Source organism: Delphinapterus leucas, chromosome 1, assembly GCF_059928025.1.
Source record: "Delphinapterus leucas isolate spDelLeu-1000000601 "Yukka" chromosome 1, BTC_Dleu_Yukka2, whole genome shotgun sequence".
NCBI lineage: Eukaryota > Metazoa > Chordata > Mammalia > Artiodactyla > Monodontidae > Delphinapterus > Delphinapterus leucas.
In genome coordinates this window covers 98,571,787-98,594,926 of record NC_143129.1, presented here as the reverse complement: position 1 = coordinate 98,594,926, position 23,140 = coordinate 98,571,787, and positions in this window count along the sequence as shown.

Sequence of the window (23,140 nt, the reverse complement as noted above, 5' to 3'; positions counted from 1 at the left end):
AATCTTTGTTTCATTAATCATAATATATTCCACATAATGGAAAATATATAAAATAACAGTTACCATCCAGTGAAATTCAGCTCATGAAAATTGTGCCATGTTTCTTCAGATTTCTCTCTTTTAAAGGAAAAATATATTACAGATATATTAAACGCTATCCTACAATTGTTGCATGTCATTCTCAATAATAATTTTCTACTTTCCCTACTTATTTTTTGCATCTTTGTAACCATTTTTAGTGTAAAATACACCTTTTATTTGTCTTCAAAATTTTCACAAATAGCATCATACTGTGCGTTTTTTAACCTTCATAAAAAGGACACATTCAGGGCTTCTCTGGTGGCGCAGTGGTTGAGAGTCCGCCTGCCAATGCAGAAGCTTTCACCAGGCTTCTCTTGCATGCACCACATGCCTTGGAAGCCCTAAGACAACATCTAAGATATTCAGCTACCTTGAAGCCTCCCAGCAGATCCCATGTGCCGCGGAGCGGCTAGGCCCGTGAGCCATGGCCGCTGAGCCTGCGCGTCCGGAGCCTGTGCTCCGCAACGGGAGAGGCCACAACAGTGAGAGGCCCGCTTACGCAAAAAAAAAAGGACACATTCAGCTGGACTTGTTCAATCCTTTTTTAATTTATTTTAAAAATCGAAATGATAATTGGAGGTTTGGCAACAATGTTGCAATCATGAGTAAAAAAGTAAGATTCTCAGAGAAAGCAGCTTTGATAACTCTGAGGTGCTGAATCTACTCCACACTTTTGAAAGAAAAGTAAACCCCTACTTGTTTAAGACACTATTAGTCAGGTTTTCTCTTACTTTGAGCCAAAAGTAAATGCTACCTAAAATGCTCTTTACTGTATAATTCCTGGTGCATTTTAAAATTCTCCACTCGATACTTGAGTCAGGATTTCTACACCTTACGTTCAGTGTGTGTGTGTGTGTGTGTGTGTGTGTGTATTCAGCCCACTCCATAACCTTTATAATCAACATGGTTGCCATAGCTACTAAAAGCTCCAAACTTTCAGTTCCACAACACTTTGACCTTTATTTGCATTCAGTCTCAAACCAGGATCAGCAATAATTTGCATAATGTGACGATATTATATTGTATGAGCCACCTGTGTTTATTTATAATATTCAAGTAGAATATTGGTCTACTCAAAATATGTAAATGACCTGCAACAGTAAGAAGTGGCTATTGTCCTTAGAGTTAAAGGAGTAAGGGAAAATTAGTGTTAAGGAATCTAGAAAGAGCTACCTTTTTAGTAAAGAGGCCATCAAAGAACATATGGCAATAGAAGAACACAACTACTTCCAGAACAACAATCAGATAGGAAGGATCCAGGTATAAATAAATGCAGGACTTCATTCCTTTCACCGTGCTTTCCTCTTGGTGCCTCCCATGGGCAGAAACCAACTGGATGCCAACGGTAAGATGTCCCTGGTGAAGCAATCAGTAGATACCAGTCCTTCATGACAAATATCCAGGGAGAGAAGCTCTCAGTGAAGTGGAGTGCAGAGATTAATCAGTGTATCTGGCATATCTTTCTCCATATATATTGACTGCTTGTTTAGATTTTTATTTTAAACTTAATAATTTTGAACTCCACAACTCATTAGAAAATACATACATTCAGATACATCGGATGCTGTCCTTCTTCAGTGTAATCCATTATTTTTGCTGGCAAGCTTTTCCAGAATCCACAATGCTCTGAGTACTACCGCAGTGATGTTTATTTCTAGGGAGATTGACTTAGAGAGTTGTGACAGAGAAGAAGAGTCTAGGTTACAATAGAAAAAAATAGCTTTCACCAGGCTTCTCTTGCATGCACCACATGCCTTGGAAGTCCTAAGACAACATCTAAGATATTCAGCTACCTTGAAGCCTCCCAGCAGGAAAGATCATATGGAGAGACTACAGGAATTCAGTGAAAGATGCCCAGGGCACATAGCTATTCCATACCCTAGCTGGTCATGTCTTTCCTGTCCAAACATGAGACATGTGATAACAAATAACTTGGAATGGTCAACATTCCACTAAACTAAATTGCAATAGTTTGAAGGGCCGGTAACGGACTACAAGACTTGTCAAAAGTTTCACAGGTAGATCTAGGGAATTTGAGAGACATAGTCAACCTTGATAAGCTTTTATATACTCACATATCTCTGGTAGTCTGGAAAGCTGTGCACATGCAGTAGGCTATGAGTACACTCAGGAGTCTCCAAAGAAGTCAGGAACTACCTATAGTTTTTGACTGAATGAGAGACACTGTACACATAGACAGTAAAAGCCAAGAAAAAATTGTAAATTCCTGGAATTTTTAAATTCATTCCCTTTTTTCAAAAAGGTTTATTGGTAAAGGGTTGAATGCTTACTGGCTCAAGCTGTTTAAGCACAAGCTCTGGGCAATTATTGGCTGATGTGTAAACTATTTTGACCTAGGGGAAGTACTTAGAAATCTAGGCTTAGTAAACAGAAATAAATAAAAATAAAAAGATTTTTTTTAATGAGAATATCCCCAAAATACATGAAGAAAAATCTGGCATGATGGATAGGAGAAATAAGCATTTCAATAAAAATAAGAGGAAAATTCAAAGTGCCATTCATAATAACATATAGGACAACTAGACAGAAAGTCAGCAGTGATATAAAAGACTTGAACAACACTATCAACATAAAATATATCACACAACAACAGTAGCATACACATTTTGTTCTAGCATACATGAAACATTTTCTAGGATATATCATGTATTAAGCCATAAATTTAAAAGACCTTAATCCGTATAAAGAATTGTTTAAAACCCAAATAGAATCGAATTAGAAATTATCAAAAGATGAAAAAAGAGGACATTTATAAATATTCAGAAAATAAAAATACACTTCTAAATAATCCAAAGAAGAAATTGCAAGTGAATTTAGAAGATACTATGAACTAAATGAAAATGAAAACAAAACATTAAAACTTATAGATGCAGCTAAAAACTGTGCATATAAGAAAATTTATAGGGACAACTACATCTTTTGGCAAATAAAAATATATTTTGAATAAAAAACCTTAGCTTTCACCTTAAGAAATGAGAAAAAATAAAATAAATCCAAAGAAAACAGAAGGAAATCGTAAAGATGAGAAGTCAGCAAAATAGAAAAAATTAAAACAATACTGAATGTCAATAAAACCAAAAGTTAATATTTTAAAAGATAAAATCGACCAAGAATTTTTTTAGAAAAAGAAGGTACAAGTTGTCAAAATCAGCAAAGAAAAAGGGACATCACCACTGACCTCGCAGAAATTTAAAATATGCTAAAGGGATAGTGTAAACGACTTTATACAAACAAACTACACAACTTAGATAAAATGGAAAAATTCTTCAAATGAAAAAATTAAAATTGATTCAAGAAGAAATAGAAAGTTCAATTGACATAAAGAAATTGAATTAATTATTGAAAATGTTCCTATAGAGAAAATTGTAGTCGCAAGAGGCTTTATTGTTGAATTTAATTTGATATTTAAAGTAGAAATATTACCAATTCTTCATAAATTCTATAAAATAGAAGAAAAGGGTATACAAGCCCACACATTTTATGAGACTAGTAATACCTTAATGTTAAAGCCAGGTGAAGATATCATAAGAAAAGAAAACAGTAGCCAATATCTATTATAAATATAGAAGCAAATGTTGTCAACAAAAATTTGCCACTCAAATCCAACAACATATAAAAAGGATTATGAATCCTAACAAAGTGGCATTTATTCTAGGAATAAGTGCAATAAACTATATTAATAGAATAAAGATAAGAAATACATGATCAACTCAATAGATGCAAAAAAAGCATCTGATAAAATCCAACACCAATTGGTAACACAACTTGTCAAAAACCACTAATAAAAGGATGCTTCCTCAACTTGACATTTACAATAAATCTACGGGTAAATTTTACTTAATGATGAAAGAAGTTTTTCAGAACTAGGAAGTGCAATCAAGAATAAATAAATAAAGTTAGCATTATAACTGGAAAAAAGAGGAGAAAAGCTCTATTTGCCAATAACAGTATTCTGTATGTAGAAAATCATAAAGAATCTGTAAGAAAATGACTATAATAATTGAGTATAACAGGTGCAAGGTGCATGACTAAGATACAAAAGTCTATTTTATTTATATACACCAGTAAAAAAACTGAAAATAAGTTTAAGAAAACAATTTCATTTCATTGTAGATATATATATATATATATAATTTATTTATTCATTCGTTTATTTTTGGCTGCATTCGGTCTTCCTTGCTGCGTGCAAGCTCTCTCTAGTTGTGGTGAGTGGGGGTTACGCTTCGTTGTGGTGCGCGGGCTTCTCATTTCAGTGGCTTCTCTTGTTGTGGAGCACGGGCTCTAAGGTGGACAGGCTTCAGTAGTTGTGGCACGCGGGCTCAGTAGTTGTGGCTGCGGGCTCTAGAGTGCAGGCTCAATAGTTGTGGCACATGGGCTTAGTAGCTCCATAACATGTGGGATCTTCCCAGACCAGGGATTGAACCCGTGTCCCTTGCATTGGCAGGCAGATTCTTAACCATTGCGCCACCAGGGAAGTCCCCTGTGATATATTTTGAAGCCAGGGTATGTAATGCTTGCAGTTTTTTTTCTCCTTTCTCAAGACTGCTTTGGTTATTTGGGGTCTCTTGTGGTTACATATGAATTTTAAGATTATTTTTTAGTAGATAAATAAAATGTAATGTTCTATGAAATTTTAGTCAGCAATTTAAAAAAGAAACTAAATTGATACAACTATATGCTACAACATGGATGAAACTCTAAAACAATATGCTATGTGAAAGAAACCGGTCTCAAAAGACTACATATGGTATGATTTTATTTATAGAAATCTTCAGAAGAAGGAAAATCTCTAGAGACAAGGGTGTGGAGATTGACTGCAAGGAGTACAAGGGTGCTGGAAATGTTTTAGGGATGATGGAAACGTTCAAAAATAGTCTAAATTGTGTTGGTTGTGCAACTCTATAAATTAACTAAAAATATTGAATTTTACACATGAGGCAGGTGAATTATATGGTATGCAAATATATTTCAATTTAGCCCACGCTAATTTTCCCATTCTTATAGTACTCCATCCTCTATTATAGTGATTCTTTATCAGAAAATCACATAAGCATCCCTACAAAATACTTCAACAAAATTTTGGGTTGGCCAAAACATTCATTCAGTTTTTTCCGTAAGATGGAATGGAAAAATCTGAATGAGCGTTTTGACCGACCCAATATATACTGAGTCCCCATCCAATAACCAAGGCTAGCATATGGAATTTACATGATAAGAAATGTATACATTCTAGGTTTGTTTCCCATGAGCAATCCTAGACAAATAATGTAGCTTCTGAAAAGCAGTGTATAGCTAAAGATGCCCCTGTTAACAAATGGTAAGAGTGTTTGCCAGGATGTCTGTGTTTAATATATTTATGAAGCAGCTTGGACTAGTCACCTTTCTGTTTCCCAGGATAGATGCTAGTAAAGAGAGAAACTGTACTGTGGGTCCACTACAAAATCTTTCTTTTTCATTATGTACTCAGAAAAAAATTTTTTTTGTTTTTTTTATAATTTAAGGGTTGATCCCATTTGGAAAACCATGTCACCTAAGACAATATACTCCAGATACAGTTGCGCCTTGAGCATTTGCCTATTGAAATGTATATTTTTCTATTGTAAATTATTTTTTAAAAATTCTCTATTATTTTCTTCTTTGGGAATTACATTTTTATCATTTTAAAGTATCTGTGCAGAAAGTTTATATTACCATTAATTTAATTTCAAGAAAGTAAAAAGAGTGTTAGAAATTATTTGTTCTAAAAAAGAGGTGCACTGTGTCTGATATGGATGAGAACTACTTTCATCCTTCGCAAATGCTCTCTCAGTGAGCAACGCCCTTCCTATCTCTCACCCCATCCTTCATCCAGCTTTCTTGTCTGTTTTCATACATTTATGCAACTTTAAAAGGTGCTTATCCTTTAAGTGCCTCCTCTGTGAAACTTTTCATAATTTAGACCATAAGACATCGGTGCTTCTTTTCTTATGTTCTTCTGAATTTAGTAAATGCTTATACTGCTGAATTTTAACACTATACTATACTGTTTGGCTGCCCAGTTTTCCATTGGAAACCCAAGAACCCAGAGAATAAGGACAAGGCATTTTAGCCTTATTTCTTCTTGAGTATCTAATATGTACTTAGTGTGTGTCATAGTACTTAGTGGTAAGTAAATATAAGCTAAATAAACATTTGATATAAAAATATTTTGTTAAATAAGTATAAATATTCTGTGTAGTATTTATTCCACATTGGGAAATATAAATGTCTTTTTTGGTATATCAAAAAGCTCCAAAATATATTGAAACTATGTTTTCTTATATTTTTATAACAATGATTAATTATATCTAAGAAATTAGGATAAGACATCGTTACACATAAAATCAGACCTTAATCACATAATACTCCTTTTAAATATTAGTTCTTAGGTACTATAAAACTCTGGGCATGTAATAACATTCTGTGTAAAACAATTATCAAAATAATAACAAAGGGCTTGTTTTCCCCATATCCATGTACTTTTATGAATACAAATGTTATGTATTCAAGTTGAAGTAAAAATGTCATCTTTCACACACATCCAACATTTTCTAACCTGACTTTTTTATACTGATAATTTTGCATTTCATAGTTTTATGTTTTTAAAATGAGGTGCTTACATCATTACAATTATAAATATCAGTATTTCTTTCAAAAATACTCTTTATTCGTAAAACTCAGTCTTTCTATTTTTATATAAATAGTACTTAGTCTTATATTGAACAGTGATAGTGTACGTTGATAAAAATCTCACCTTTCAGAACCTACATTTCTACTTAGAGAACTAGTAAATTGTTAAAGTAGGAGCTATATAATTGATTTCATTATTATTTCTGCCTTGTAATGTCAGCAACTTAACTTGCATCAGCCCAAGAGCATCTTAATCATTATATTCAAAGACAATTGCTTGACTCTCTCACCTCTGAAGCATTCTTGGTTTCCCTCCATTTTGTTTTTTTCTAATAGTGTTAGATTTTTTTCTATACCCTCTTGGGTGAAAACCTGTAGTTAATATGCAGAGCAACTCACTCTGTAATCAGTACTTCTGAAAGGTTGTTACCAATGTTGTCTAAGGACCCTACAAATCCTGAATCAGGAGGAAGCACCATGCCAATCTAATTATTCCTTGCCCTCAGCTTCGCATCAATGACAAAATTATACACCTACTATCAGTGCAATTAGTGATAGTTTACTAAAAGAATTTATTATTTAAACTATTACAGTGGCATACATATATATAAATAAATACATATTGTATACTTTTATACACACATGTTGATATACAACACTTTAAAATAGTTATACTATGTTAAGTCCTACTTACTGGTTCAGCCATACATGTTCCTCCAGGAGATGCCGTTGTTTCATTACGCAGCCCTTCTGGGGCAGTCTATCCTTAGATATTTTTCCTCTGAAGAGTTGCAAACCTCCTAGCCTTGCATTAAGAACAAGATGCTTCATATTATTTAAAATACTGTCACAGGGAAGTACAATCTGTTCAAAATCCTTCACGTCCTATTTAAGTCATTAATTACCTTCTTTTTAAAAGGAACATTAAAATCAGAGGGGAAGGGTAGAAATACATTGACAGGGAAAATTTGTAAACTCTTAGGAATTTAGAGTTCCTTCCATTTATACTAAAAGTCCATGAGTATTATAAAAGCATAGTTACCTTACAAAAAAATTTCATAACCGACTATTTGGGAGTATAAAGACTATAAAATAATAAAAAATGCTGAAGTTTTAAGTGACATAAATTTGAGCCCAACACAGAGTGTTATGTAGGTTTAATCCGAAAGGAGAAAAATAAGCAGGAAGTGTTCCTATGTTTGTATAAATTTACAACATTCTCTGTCTCAAAAAAAAAAGAAAAGAAAAATCTAGATTCTATACAGTGGGTTATTTAATATGCTATTTTCTCCAATTCATGTTATACTGCTTTGTTGTGTCTTGTACTAGTATTTAGTAGCAGTATAGCCAAAAGTGTTTTATAAATTTTCTTATACAAGCTGATGACATTCTCTTATATTTATCATATTTTGCCAAAAAATTAGTACATAAGTAAGCACCATGATAAATCCTAAGTACTCTATACAGAGGAAAAACACACTTGAGAGGCAAAAAGACACATTATTAGTTGGGAAAGGCCAAGAGGCTAACTCAGTTCATAACAGAAACAGTGCAAGTAACCAATCATTATACCATAATTAAAGAAAACAAAGCACATATCAAACTAGAAGGGGAAAATGTATTGAAAACCTATCATGCTTGGCATTAATGGTTTCCATGGTCTCAAAGAGTATAAATCTTGCAAACTGAAAATAAGAGATGCAATTTTAAGTAAATAAATATTTAGGTGTGAAGTTGGTGTTCTTTTTCTTTTTTTGTCAAACATTCAGCTTCTTCGATTTAACAAATAAAATATGTGTTTTAAAATTATTAAATGGTATTCTTGTATTACTAAAATTATTTATAATAAGCTAATGATATTCCACATGATAAAGTAAAAATTGTTTTGGATATAATAAAACCTTCAATTACGTTGGATTTTATGGATTACTTCTTTATGAATTGATGTCTATTGGAAAATGAATTAACTTAAGATTCAGCACTTGCTTATCTCAACATGGACTTCAGAAATAATTATTCTAGACAGTGGATCTTTAGCTTAGTGTTTATGCCTTTTTCATCCTTTTCCACCATGAGTAAAACAATTTTAATGTGTCATTTTGAACTGATAAAACAAATTAGTAGAATGACCTTGGATAAACGGGTTTAGCAAAATTTTACTTTTTATTTTCTATTAGAAATATAGAAGAGAAAAATTCTAATTCATTATTTGGCTATGTTCATATTTTTATTTAAAAATAAGTATATGATCATTACACAAATAAAAATGAATTTTATATTTATTCATGTACATTCATATATATCATGATCTCAATCATCCTTTAGTAGTTCTTTTGGGAATGCCCTTGTGGGAAAGGTACTGTAGGTGGTCACTGACTTACAGACAGAAAAAAATGGAGGCCCTCAGTCTGACAGCCCAGAAGAAACACCTCTGGGAGTGTCGAAGCAGATCCTTTTTCAAATGTAGAACTGAAGAAGAGACAGCATCCTTAGCTGACACCTGGATTTCAAGCCTTGCAGTGGCCCAAGTTAAACTGTGCCTGGACTCCTGATCCACAGAAACTGTGTGATAACAAACATATGTTGCTTTAAGATGCTAGGTTTGTGGTATTATTGTTACGCAGCAATACGCCATCACTCATACCCTAACAGTGAGAGCGAATAGGATTACTAAATTCAGAAAGTGAATGGATACTCCTGAGGTAGGAGACAAGAGAAACATCTTGATTTTCACTCCCTGTTATAGGGGTGAAAAGCAGGGAAGTCCATCATAGATTGATTTTCCTCCTTCCCTACATCTCTTCTCCTTCCTTCTTTCCCTCTTTCCTTTCCTTCTTCCCTTTTCCCCTTTCTTTAATTTTCTTTTTTCTCTCTCTTTTTTTACACACTCTATGCTTTCTACACAGAACAGCTAATCTACTTTCATGATTTCAATGATCATATCACAAAATCTAATCTTAAATTCTGATATTTCTCCCAGTAACCTGATTTCTCTACTAGATTTTCAACATGAAAACTGCTAATGGTAAATGCTCCAGAAACTTTTTCCACATCTGTTAATTTTGAAAGAAAAATTTTTAAAGTTTAGAACTGGAATGTATTTAAAACCCATATTAAAACTCAGATACGACATTCATGCTGAGTTATATAAATTTTCAAGCAATTGCTTTGTGATAGGTACTGGTTTGAAGGGGTTTGCCAATCCAACTGAAACATGGGAAAAAACAACAATATGTTATTCATTCGAGAATGTGTCAGTAAGCTTTAGTGGAAAAATATTTTTTAGTTGTAGATACATAAATATTGCTTTAATATTTCCAGTACTTAATTTAATTACACTATTCAGTATTTTTATTTGCCCCAAATATTCAGAATTATGATACAGAGAATTCTTGCAATAAAATATTCTTATTGTACTGTATTATCTCAATAAATAAGTGAAGAAATTCCATGTATGATCAAAATAATAAGTATAATTATTTAATAGTTATAGTCTAAGAACTGACTATATTCTAAAATCAGAGGTCTTCTCTGATTAAAATTATTAATTTTAATCCATTATTAGAAACATGATTTTTAATGACAATATTACAGAGTGAAGACTTTGTAAAATATATTAAAGTTCTCAAATCTTACAACTAATTTGCTCCTTTATTTTGATACATGACAATGAAAGAAAAACAATCTGGTTTATTTACTCAACAGGTGAAAAGTATAATTATTATGCATGCTAACGTTAGTTCTTTTGCATACAGCCTTGGAAAATGCTTTACAACTATATCATTTATCTACCTACTAAAAAATGTGTTGTGGGTATTTCTGAGTGCTTGCCATTATGGAAGTAGTATGACAAAAAAAGTGAGACTTAAGGATCAGAGATCATATTGTATAAATTCTGTACTACGAAATGAACTGACAGATGTCTGCCATTAAGTAATACAGATCCACTAAAGCTAACATTTGTCTTAGCCACAAAAGAAGAAGGATGGAAACTTAACACATGGACTACAGTAAGCTATAACTCTTTTTAAGAAAGTGTTACTGTGAAAGCATGGACAAAAACGGAACCATACATAGGCATTCATGAGTAACTTGGGATATACTGTCAAACATGTGGCTCTGATCCTGGTTGATTTCACATTTTCAATGCCCATGCATAAACTATCTTGACTGATAGCTTAACTGATTAGTCATCACAATATTATTTTCATACCTCCCGTATCTGAAGATTGTCTTTCACAGTCTTACTGGTGATGATTTCACGAAGTTTCCACTATTAACCCACTCACCTTTTTTGTTCTAAACCAAATATTAATATAAACTACCATTGGGACTTTATATTATACACAATATTTTGTCCCACTGTTTCCTTTCCCATCTCTACAATTAATCTATACACATCTTTCAAGTGGAAGAAACGTCTTTATCATCATTGTTACCACACAGTGCCTATCAAAATGCCTTACATGATTGGAATAAAATATACCAATTAATTAAGGTTCTTAATTATGGGTCCCCATTAAGATGAATATTTAGTGTGAATAGAAATAATTTCTACTTCTTCCTTGTTTATAATTGGCAACTATAAACAAATTTGAATGCCTTTTCCACATTTATTCTCCAAACAAGAACAAGCAGACCCTTTACGTGTTAAATAATCACCATTCCAAGGGCCATATTAGCAGAAATTAGTATATTTGTAAATAATGTTATGCATTAGATGGCTTATTGAAGAAAGTTGTAATATTTGCAGAATAGTTATGCAATAGGTGAGTTTGCTTCAAAATACAAAACAGAATAGCCTATATTAAATCTGTTGAAGACAACTGGTTGTTTCTGTGGATGTTGTTGTATTCTGAATTTAGTAAATGGTCTAGATTCTGATCTCAGAATTAATATAAGAATATTAATTTGTTTATAAACTCTATAGCTAGTATGATTGTTATGAATTCACTGCTGAATTTCTATCATACTACCAAAATATGAACAATGGCTGTGACAGGCAACTAATAATATTGAAAGTGGACTTGGCTTAAAGTCAGCTAATCTGAGTCCACCCCTTAGTTCTGCTGGCACTAGTTTAGTGTAATTTTGAAATTAACTTCTTTGGGTCTCAGTTTACTCATCTACAGAATGGCAATCATAATGCAACCTCTCTTCCCTATTCATATAGAATTCCTGTGAATTTCAAATTAGATAATGCATGTGAAAACATTTAGAATAGTACATAATAGATAACAAGAATTATTGAATCTTGAATAATGAATATTTCTCTTTATTCTTAGCACATATTAAGCAGTGGAAGTGAGCATCCTTGTTGTTATGCCACAAGTAAAGACTGATAACTCCCAAACCCCTATTTATATCCCTGAGTTCTAGACCTATATATTCAACTACATGCATCTTTACCTCACTGTCCTCTAGCATTTCAAACTCAATATACCTGAACTGAATTACCTTGTATTTTCCTCCTTCTACTGGACCTTCGCTACATTCCCAATTCTGATCCTCCAGATTTGCAATCCGTCCTTCTATAAATGATGCCACCATCTATACTATTCATTTACTTGAGCCAAATAATCATTCTCAGTTCATTTCTTTTTATTACCTCCTACATCTCTATTTTATTTCTAACTTTTGATTTACCTTAATTATTGCAATACTCTTTTAATTAACTATCTTGCCTCTAATATATCTCCTTTTATACTTTCTACAAAATGTAACCAATCTTTCTTAACTTTACATATGATCATATATCCCCCTGATCAACATCTTTATGAATCCTCATTGTCTTCAAAATAAAATATAAAAGGTCAGGCACAATATACAAGAAACTTTCATGATGTTTCATGATGGCTTCCCATCAACACGGTATTGTAAGTGACTAGAATTATTTTAGTCCTCTAGGTCTATTGTACATGTTTTGCTCTAAATGGAATATTTTTTATTTTTCCCATCTTTGAAGACTTTATTACGACTCAGCTCAGGTATCTTCTTTGGAAAACATATGGTTATTCTCTCCACTTACCCTTTTCCTTTACCAGCATTTGCTTGATTAAATATCATTCCTATATGTTCCCGAAGCACTTCTGTAATTTATTTTAACTCATAATCCTCTATATTGCAACTGTTGATCTCTAGCATTAATCTGTAAGGTCTTTGATTGTATAGAGCCATATCTTATTTATATTTGCCTGTATTGTTGAATGAATAGAATAAATACATGAATAAATGTATCAAAGTGCAATGAAGTAAAAATCTGAATTTCTGTCAGACCTATGAACTAATTCAAAGGTGAGCAATCAGAGTACAGTGCTAATTTTAACACAAAATATGTTATAAACACATTTTATTGAATCAATCAATTTGCATTTTTACATGCAAACAGAGAATTTTTGAATATCTGTTTGCAGACAATTAAGAAATAGGTGCATAAATGGAGGAATCAATCCTAAGAATAATCCAACCCTGGTCTGCCTTTGAACTACACTCCACTTGTGTGTTAATAGGCAGCTCAAACTTAGCATGAACATAGAAGAATTCTAGACTTCCTCTCAAAACAAACACGTTCATGTCTTAATCTCTCTCAACTCAGAAAATGGCACCATGATTCATTTTATTGCTCAAGTAAAATGGTTAGCAGTTTTATACTACCTAGTTTCCTTTTAATCCCCATATGCAATTTCAATAAACAATTATGAATCATGAACTGTATGATTTACCTTGCTGTGGCAGGAGATTGACATAAAGATAAAATAACAATTTATATTTCAAGTTACTGGGTGAAGATAGTATTATAAGGACTTAACCGGAGAAAGGTGCCAAGTGCTCTTGAAGTGTAGAGGAAACCAAAGAATTGACATGATCAGATCAATATGTAAATCACTTTACAAGGAATACAAGCTAGAGAATATAAAATTAGTGAGGAGCTTATCATCATTTTCTAGGCATGAGAGTAAAATAATCAAACTAAGAAGGAAGGTCCTTTTCAGTAGGTTGGCTTGAGTCAAATTGAGACCTTTGTCAATGCTAAGACATATAATAGTGAAACAGAATATCAGTGTCCTTGAAGGTCCAGGTCAGGAAGATGAAAATCTGGAACTGGGCAACTCAAGTATTCTGATAATTGGAGCAATCTAGAATAAACAGAATGCTATAATTCTAAGTCTTTTGGGGGGCCCCGGGATCACCACTGAAGTCTCAGCTCTTCATGTCTCAGCACTTAAAGAGGCTTGTAGAAGGTGGTATACAAGGAGAAAAAAAAGGAAGAAAAGAAAAATAGAAGGAATGCTTACTAGTGATGATTTAGGCCCCAAGATTTTAAAGGTATTAGTTTAACTAAATTTATTGCTTTAATAAGTAGGGAAAACAGAGGTTATAGATAGATATACATATATGGGATTCTTGAATTTGCAGTGGATACACTGAAGATTTAAGATGGCAGATATTCAAGCCAGTGCTAACTTGTATGGTGAGCTATGCAATTTGAGGACAGATAACTATATTATGGAGAAATAGATTCCAATTTCAGAGAACATGAGCACAGGGAAAATATTTAACTCTTCAACTTTACAAAACACAAATTTAATTTTTAATTTCAATTTTGGCAGAATGCATTACAACTTCTTCCAATACATTGAATTCCTCATTTAAGCTATTTTATGATGCATTACAGCAACACATTCTTGCCAATAAACTGAGATTGCTAGTTGACAGAATGTCAGCTGATATACAGTTTTTGAATATGTATTTGATAATATGGGGCAAGCATTTTCTACAAAATGGAGTTATTTAGGTCTATGAACTTTTCCATATTTTTCTGATTCCATCTGTTATAATTCAGAGACTTTAATTTTGCAAATGAAAGACTAGTTGATAAAAGCATCTACTGAAAAAAGCAGACTGCTGAAAGATATTTCTCCTCTAAACATTATGATTTAGTTGTTTCCTCAACAATATGTTCTTGATTATCTCAGCTATAGAATAAGACACAATGTACTTTACTGCCATTTCCTTACTGAGCCGAATTTACCATTTGCCATCACTTAGCAAAAGGATATATATAACCAGCAAATCAATCTAATCTCTCACTAAGGCAGTTTGCATCGTGGCAACAGAAAGAAATGGTTTCATACCAATGATACAATAAGAAAGATAATTGTCACAAAACATACATAATGCAAGGAAAATGTGCTCAAAATATTATTGGAAAAGACCCAGATTATATCTCTGAGCTGCTGCCAAATTAATTTTTGCTATTTAATATAATTCCTCTGTCATAATAACTCGTTTTATCATTATCAATGTGATCAGCTCTTCAGTTGATTTGATTCCATCACTAAGCCACACAAAGCGACAGATTGATGGTTTATTTTGCAGGGTATTGTATCATCTGAACATGGCTGTGATTGTCCAAACTTCTGCTCAGGATGCTAAGGTAGAATTAATACCTAGAGATAAGATGGTAGATTTTTTAGTGAATAGTTTAAGTACTACTGAACATTTTATCTATTTATTTTATATTGTGAGATGTAAAACATCAATGTCAATATAACCTGGATTTGGGGATCAGATTGTGCTGCATACAAATCTTGATTCTATCTAATTAGAAACCATCTGTAGAATGAAGATAATAATTCCCATTTTCAGAGATATTTTAGGATAAAGTGAAATAATGTGTGAAGAGTGTTTCTTACTGAAAGAATTTCCCCAGCATCACATTCCTTATAATCACACAGACCCTACTCAAGTTGTTTGTGTGTTTTTGCCAAATGAATTGATCCCATTGAACATAAAATGGAAGTTATTCCTTCAATATCCACTGAGCACTTGTAGTGCCCTCATGGAGTTTATAATCTAGTACAGAAATAATAATACCTAACATTTAGTGATTTTTTTTAGTATTATAAGAAGCAATGCATATACAAAACTTAATAGACACAAATAATTATTTTGTACAATTGTTGGCTATTGTTGTCCATATTACATGAGAGAAACCTTAAAAGTGTGAGAATTTAAAGTGATAAAAATGGTGGAGTGGGACTTAGTGAAAGAAGATGCCTTAGAAAGGGAAGGAAATAGAAGACAAAGAAGGAGACAAGAATGGGTAGCTGGTGGTAGGGGAGGGGACTGTGATGGGTGATGTCTCTAACCCATTTGCCTAGAGCAGAGGGTCTGTGTGGGGAAGAAATGGTGGGGGAAAAAGTATAAAAAAATTGATTGCACTTTATGCAAGACATTGAGGAATTTATGCTTTATGCTCTGGGCAACAGGGATTCATAGTGCCTTCTGAAGTGAGTAATATTATTATGTGAGTAATAGGGTAAGTGGCCAATTAGATTTCATTTCCCTTTCCTTATAGGATGTGGAATTCTTTAGATCCCATGAAGGTCAAATGATTTTAGGGTATGTGGAATTCTTTAGATCCCATGAAGATCAAATGGTTTTAGGGTATGAGTATTTTAAAATGCAATGAATTAGTTCTATACCATGTTATATATTATAGTTCTGTGGTCTTCTGATATATCCCTCTTAGAGGAAAATAGCCTTGAGCAAAGTTATACCCTTTCCGCATAGTAAACTATTGTTTATTTCTCCTTGTCTCTATTTTATATTATCTGAAAATATAAAGCTGCAACTTCAGTCATTAAGTATAGAGAGTCTGTCCTTCACTTGAATATCCTTCATATGAAGTGCACTCCAGAGGAAGAATTTAACAACTATAGTAACAGACTGATGCTCTAAATGCCCCTGAAATTCTGGCATGAAGGTCATTCTACAAGGAGTTACTAGAAGCAGAGACACACAGCTCTGCTCAAAACTCAGAGTAAGCTCTTCAGTAGGTTGCTTCCAGAGGTGAATCGGATCCTTAGTTTTATTTCCTTGTCAGACAAACATCTCTCTAGTCTTATTCTGAATTTAGTACTGTTGCAAACATCAAAAGAGGGAAGTTTAAACAACCTCTGCTTCCAAGAGGAAAGATACCAAGGTTGCTGTACTGAGCTAGAAACTGGATTTCTAATTTCAACCTAGCAACTAATTTGGAAAGTTGAATCCTCTCCCTTCTATAAGTCATGTCCTTCCTCTCCAGAGTAAGTGCAAAAGAAGTACACTAACAGCTTATACAGAGGCATAGGATTACTGCCTGGTCAAAAACAAAATGTGCTATTCTGAGCTTCACTGAAGATGTAGCTATTATACTCATAATTTTATACTTTCTCCTCATTTTACTAAGAAGCAATTAGTTGCTTTGTGGTATATTTTTTTAATCTTTCTAATAATAATATGTTTAACCCATCATCTAACTCAGTTAAATAAAACGAGTATTTCCTTAGTGAAAAGAGATTAAAAAGAAATACGAGCATAATGGGAGAAAAAGAATACCAGACAAAATTAATCAGGCGAGACTAAATTTTACTGGAAAGATTAGAACACTATCCCAAGGCAGGCTGTGAATTACCTGAGGACATAGGAGCGAAAACATTAAGAAAAATAAATGTTCCTAAACTCTGCCAAAGTCAGCAACACTAAATTAATAACTCCAAGTAAATCTGCCGTTTTACTGTCTAATTCTGACTTGAAATGTTTGGATGTGTAAAGTATTGATACATCACACTCAAGCCCACAGTAAAGCAACTGTTAGATACATAGCCTCCTAAAAAATAGAATCTTTCCCAATTTGCTCTACAATGAACAGTTATTCTGTATAGAGCTGATTGAGATCTTTGAGATCTTTGAATTTTGATCCCAAGAATGCTATGTACATTTGCAGTTCTTTTATATTTAGTTCTACTTATTTATTTTATTATCACTAAATAGTACCAACCCAGTTATCACTGAACATTACTAATATGAATATATTTAGTAAATAATTTAGCATTTTTTGCATGATACATATACTACAATCCTAGTCTTCCTAGTCACTCTGTCATTAAAATAAAAGAATGTAATCCCAGAATTTCCTGTGCAGACGCTGACAATAGGGATACGTTATTAATAAAGTAAAAATGAGCTTACACATTTGTTTTCAGAGCCATTACCTGCTAGCCTTTAAGACCATAATTATTTCTTTTAGCCGTCAAGTAATGTCTGTTAAGGTTCAGGGTGTTTGTTAACACATGTAAACATGTGCTTTTCTCAAGTCTGAAGTCTGTTTATTTATGAGTTAAGCAACTAGATTTAAATTCAGATAAAATAATCTCAGTGTGATCTCTATCAAATGATTTTAACCTCCAGGAAAATGAGTCTCCTAATCTATAAGACTGAGAAATTGATATTGATCTCTTAGGGAAAATCTGGGTATGTAAATGAGATAATATGTATCAAAAGAACTATTGCATTTCCTGCTAAATAATATGTGCTTAACAAATATACATTTTCAGGAAATACATTTTTTGTGTGTCTCTGTATCACTGTAGGGATTATGATTATTATTGTAGGGATTAGGATTATCAGCTTCCTTTTTCAGTAGTGTATAGGAAGACATTTCTAGTCTTGGGAGACTATGTCCAACAAATCGTACCCATTGATCCAGCTTTATTTTTTGTTGTATTTTATAAAACATTTTATCTCTAGAGGCTTATGTAAAAGTGATTAAAAAGAGGGCTTCCCTGGTGGCGCAGTGGTTGAGAGGCCGCCTGCCGATGCAGGGGACACGGGTTCGTGCCCCAGTCCGGGAAGATCCCACATGCCGTGGAGCGGCTGGGCCCGTGAGCCATGGCCGCTGAGCCTGCGCGTCCGGAGCCTGTGCTCCACAACGGGAGAGGCCACAACAGTGAGAGGCCCACGTACCGCCAAAAAAAAAAAAAAAAAGTGATTAAAAAGAAATATAAATTCATATGTTACTCAATATTCTGTTAATAGAAGAGAAAAACGTTTCTATAACCAATAATACAATGTTTAATTACATGACATCTTAAAGTTAATTTAGAGTATAATTCTAGGCTCCCAATTTCAAAATATCTATTTATTATTATTATAGTTAAATGACCTCTATTGGTTTCTTTGGATAATGTATTCAGAGCTTATATTATAGGTTCTAAGCAAAATAATCATTAAGAATACTCCTCATTTATTTTCTTTAATAACCTATCTTGAGAGGCAGCTGGCATAGAGACTAAGAACATAACTTCTGTATCCAGACTTCCTGGTTTGAATATTGGCATGGCCAATGACTAGTTTGATGTTCTTGAGTAGTTACTTACGTTCACCTTCTTTGATTTCATCTGTGTGAAATAAGGATATTAATAGAACCTATGTCATAAAATTATTTGAATATTAAATAAGTTAAAATATCCGAAAGTGGAATGTAAACCTTTTTGAGAAGATTCCTGTCCCTGTCATGCAATTTTTTTCTGATCACTGCCACCCCCTGTTTAGGAAAAATTTTATACCCTAAAACAAACTGTATATTTTAAAAAATATAAACAAATAGCAACCTTCATCAAGAGCTATCCAAGAGCATACCTTGAAGTTTTCTTTGAAATATTGATATAGGGATTTTTGATTCAATGAATACAAGTTAAAAGCTTTGGAATTTTATTAATTAAAACTTCTCCCTGGCCACCAGTTTAAGATTAAATAGTGCAAGGCTTCTTTTTTTTGGTTTATTTATTTATTTTTTTTAACTTTTTATTTTATATTGAAGCATAGTTGATTAACAATGCTAGCATAGTTGATTAACAATGTTGTGTTAGTTTCAGGTGTATAGCAAAGTGATTCAGTTATACATATACATGTATCTATTCTTTTGCAAATTCTTTTCCCATTTAGGTCCTTACATAATATTGAGCAGAGTTCCTTGTTCTATACAGTAGGTCCTTTTTGGTTATCCATTTTAAATATAGCAGTGTGTACATGTCAATCCCAAACTCCCTAACTATTCCTTCCGCCCACCCTTCCCCCTGGTAACCATAAGTTCATTCTCTAAGTCTGTCAGTCTGTTTTTGTTTTGTAAATAATTTCATTTGTATCATTTCTTTTTAGATTCCCTGTATGATACCATATGCTATTTCTATTTCTCTGTGTAACTTACTTCGCTCAGTATAACAATCTCTAGGTCCATCCATGTTGCTGCAAATGGCATTATTTCATTCTTTTTAATGGCTGAGTAATATTCCATTCTATATATGTACCACATCTTCTTTATTCATTCCTCTGTTGATGGACATTTTGGTTGGTTCCATGTATTGGCTATTGTAAACAGTGCTGCAATGAACATTGGGGTGCATGTATCCTTTCGGACCATGTTTTTCTCTGGATATATGCCCAGGAGTGTGATTAAGGCTTCTGATTTCTATCTTGAATAGAAAAGCTAGAAAAAAAAGTGTCATTTCTAATTTAACAACAAGAACAAGTCGGATAGTATACTAAATCATGAATTCAGAGGGCTGGAGTCACAGAACAACCAGCTAGACTAAAATTAAAAGAAAGAAAAAGAATTTCAAAGGAGATATGGGATGTGAACATTAGCCAGTCTGTGGCAATAAGAGAAAGAAAAGGTCTCCACACAAGTAGACAGGAAGAAATCAGCAATTGTTTTTAATGAATTACTAAAGGCAGAGTGTGAAATAGCATGAGGATGTAGAATCTAAAAATGTAGACACGAAGGAGTTTGCACATACTCATAGGCTCTTTTCTGTAGAACACACTGGATCCTCACAAAGACTGGGACAGGGCAGTATATAAGACAGTGTTTCCCTTGGTGATGCAAGGCTGGATGAGTGCAGGGACCACAGCTACTCTACCTGGTACTTCCTTCACTAAAGAACAAAATATTAAGTTATTAGCAAATGGAAAGGCAGCAAATGCTTTTGCCCAAGAGCACATGTGAAGACCAATTTCATCTGGAAGAAAATACAAGAAAAACACCCTCTAACCCTGGAGAAGGAGAAGTTTCCTTCTCTCTTAGGCCCAGACCACTGGGGATCTCCTGCTGCTCTAATGTGTTGATGTGAGATCAATCCAAAAAGTACACATTACATTGTATCCATTGCTTGTACATCAAAGGGATCCAGAAATATTCAGTTTGACAAATTTCCTTTTCCAACATTAGGCCATTGAGCAATTTTAGAGGGAGGCTATGCCTTTTTTTTTTTTCTTCCACTGAACCCTTTATCCCACTAGTTATCCACTAGTTGAAGTCTAGATGTCAGCAATATGTAGTATGATCATTCCCATTGAGGTTAGAGAGAAAACTAGAAATAAGATCAAGTATAAATAAGATTAAACATTAGAAAAATATCGGAGTGCTATAAGTATTCAGAGATATCCATGTTTCTCCTTTAAATGCTATTTTTCCTTAAAATGTATCATTGTCTTAGAATAAATAAATTCCAAGGAGTGAGAGTTTAGGAACATTATTACCTTTATGGCAACTAGTAATATATATGTATTAACCTTACAGAAAACTCACTAGGATTTAGTGTTTTTAAAAGTCTAATATTTTCAAAGTTTGAATATAACTCTAAAGAGTTTTCTCAGAAAATTATCCAGAGTAACTATTTAAAACTAGGTTTTGTGAAGTTTTAGGGGAACAAAAAATGCCAAGATGGATTCACAGTAAGCTAGTAACATCAAACTAAACTACTTCTCTCTTTCACTGTTCATCACTCCTTTCATATTTTCTCTTCCTTGCCTACAAATATTAGATCCTACGTTGCAACACTTCCTTACACACATTATTAATACTTTTGACACTTGCTCATTAATTATATCAAGTTGATAAAGCCCTAACTTTAGTTAAAAGCTCAGTAAACTGTTTTCAAAAAGCTATATATTACCTGAAAACCTCTCAAAACAATGTTAACTGCTCTCTTTAAACTCGTAACCCTCAGCCTCACATTGGCATTTGGCACTAATAAATTATACCACTAAATATCCGTAATAAATTTGTTTTTGCACTTTCCATACCCAAACCACTTCTCAACATAGTCTCACTTCTGTCTTCTAATGATAATATCATCTTTGATGACAGAAAAATCTGGGTGATATGGAGGATTATTCCTTTATCCTTTTGGCACTTCAGTGGAGAGCTTTCTCTTCTGGGCAGCAAAGAAGGCCTTTGGCTGATGTCAGCATTCCTGGCTTTTTTCAGAGTGTGCAGAACTTGGACCTGAGTGTGCACACTCTCCAGTATTCTTTAGGTTACCTTGAAATATTTGTTACTTAAAGAAAATAGAAGTATTGTAGTCCAGTTTAGGCTAACCTATAAGTATGTAACACAGTGTAGGACAGGTATGTTCATCCTCTTGGAGTACCTTCTGGCAAAGGTCCATCTGTAGCCCACCCAGGATCGTCTCTGCTGGAACCTTGGCCTCTCTGTGTATGGAACTTCCTTGTACAGCCTGTGCTGTGGAATAATGAGAGTTCTGGGGGTTGAGTGAACTCTAACATGCTTCTGCTTATAAGATTTCCCCCAATAAATGTTAGGTTATATCTGGTCTTTAAGGTAGTGTGTTTATGATGCTCTTGGGTGACAACCTCATTTTTATTGATTAAAAATGGGAACAATCTTTTGGAAACTCATTTATCTTTTTTCAACTAAGTTGGTCAATAGAAGCAGTTTAGCCTAGTGCTTAACATGTTTTCTGGAACTCACGTGGTGGGCTTTGAATCCCAACTCCCAATCATCAACTGTGTGATATTGAGCAAGTCATTTTTCTTTCCTGTGCCTCGGTTTCCTTATCTGTAAGTAACACAGGAATAATATAACCTTGTAGGGTTGTAGTAAGGATTCAGTTAACATATATAAACTACCTAAAACAAGGTCTTACATATAATAAACCAATATTAGTGTTTGTTAAACAAATAATGCCTATCTATAACTAAAACCAAAGTCTCTGTGTTTTCTATCATTACAATGAAAGATGGAAGAAGTGGCCCTCTCAAAGGCCAACTCCATCTGTTTGTTCTGGATCAGATCCTACCTAGTTTGTAAGAACTTCATTCTTGCATGCATTCCCTTTCTCTGCTATCATCAATTTTTCTAACTCTGAATCATTCTGACTAGCATAAAAATTCTTATTGTCTCTCAAATTAATAAAAATGTTTTCTTACCCCTTATCCTCTACCAAGTCAATTATTTTCCCTCCTTGACAACAAATTCATAGAAAGAGATTAGTTGTGGCAGATTGCATTTTACAGAATTGTCCCTTGTGATATTTCTGGTTTCACTCCAGAATGTTACTGGTCTCATCAAGAGAAGAATTTTTTTCCCTTCTCCTTGAACTCAGTGGGATCTTGTTATTGCCTCTATAAATGGAATATAAGAAGTGATATTGTGTGACTTCTGAATATAGGTAATAAAAGATGATATGGTTTCACCTGACTCGCTCTCTCTTGGGATGTTTACCCTGTGGTCCAGCCACCCTGCAGTGAAGAAGCCCAGGCT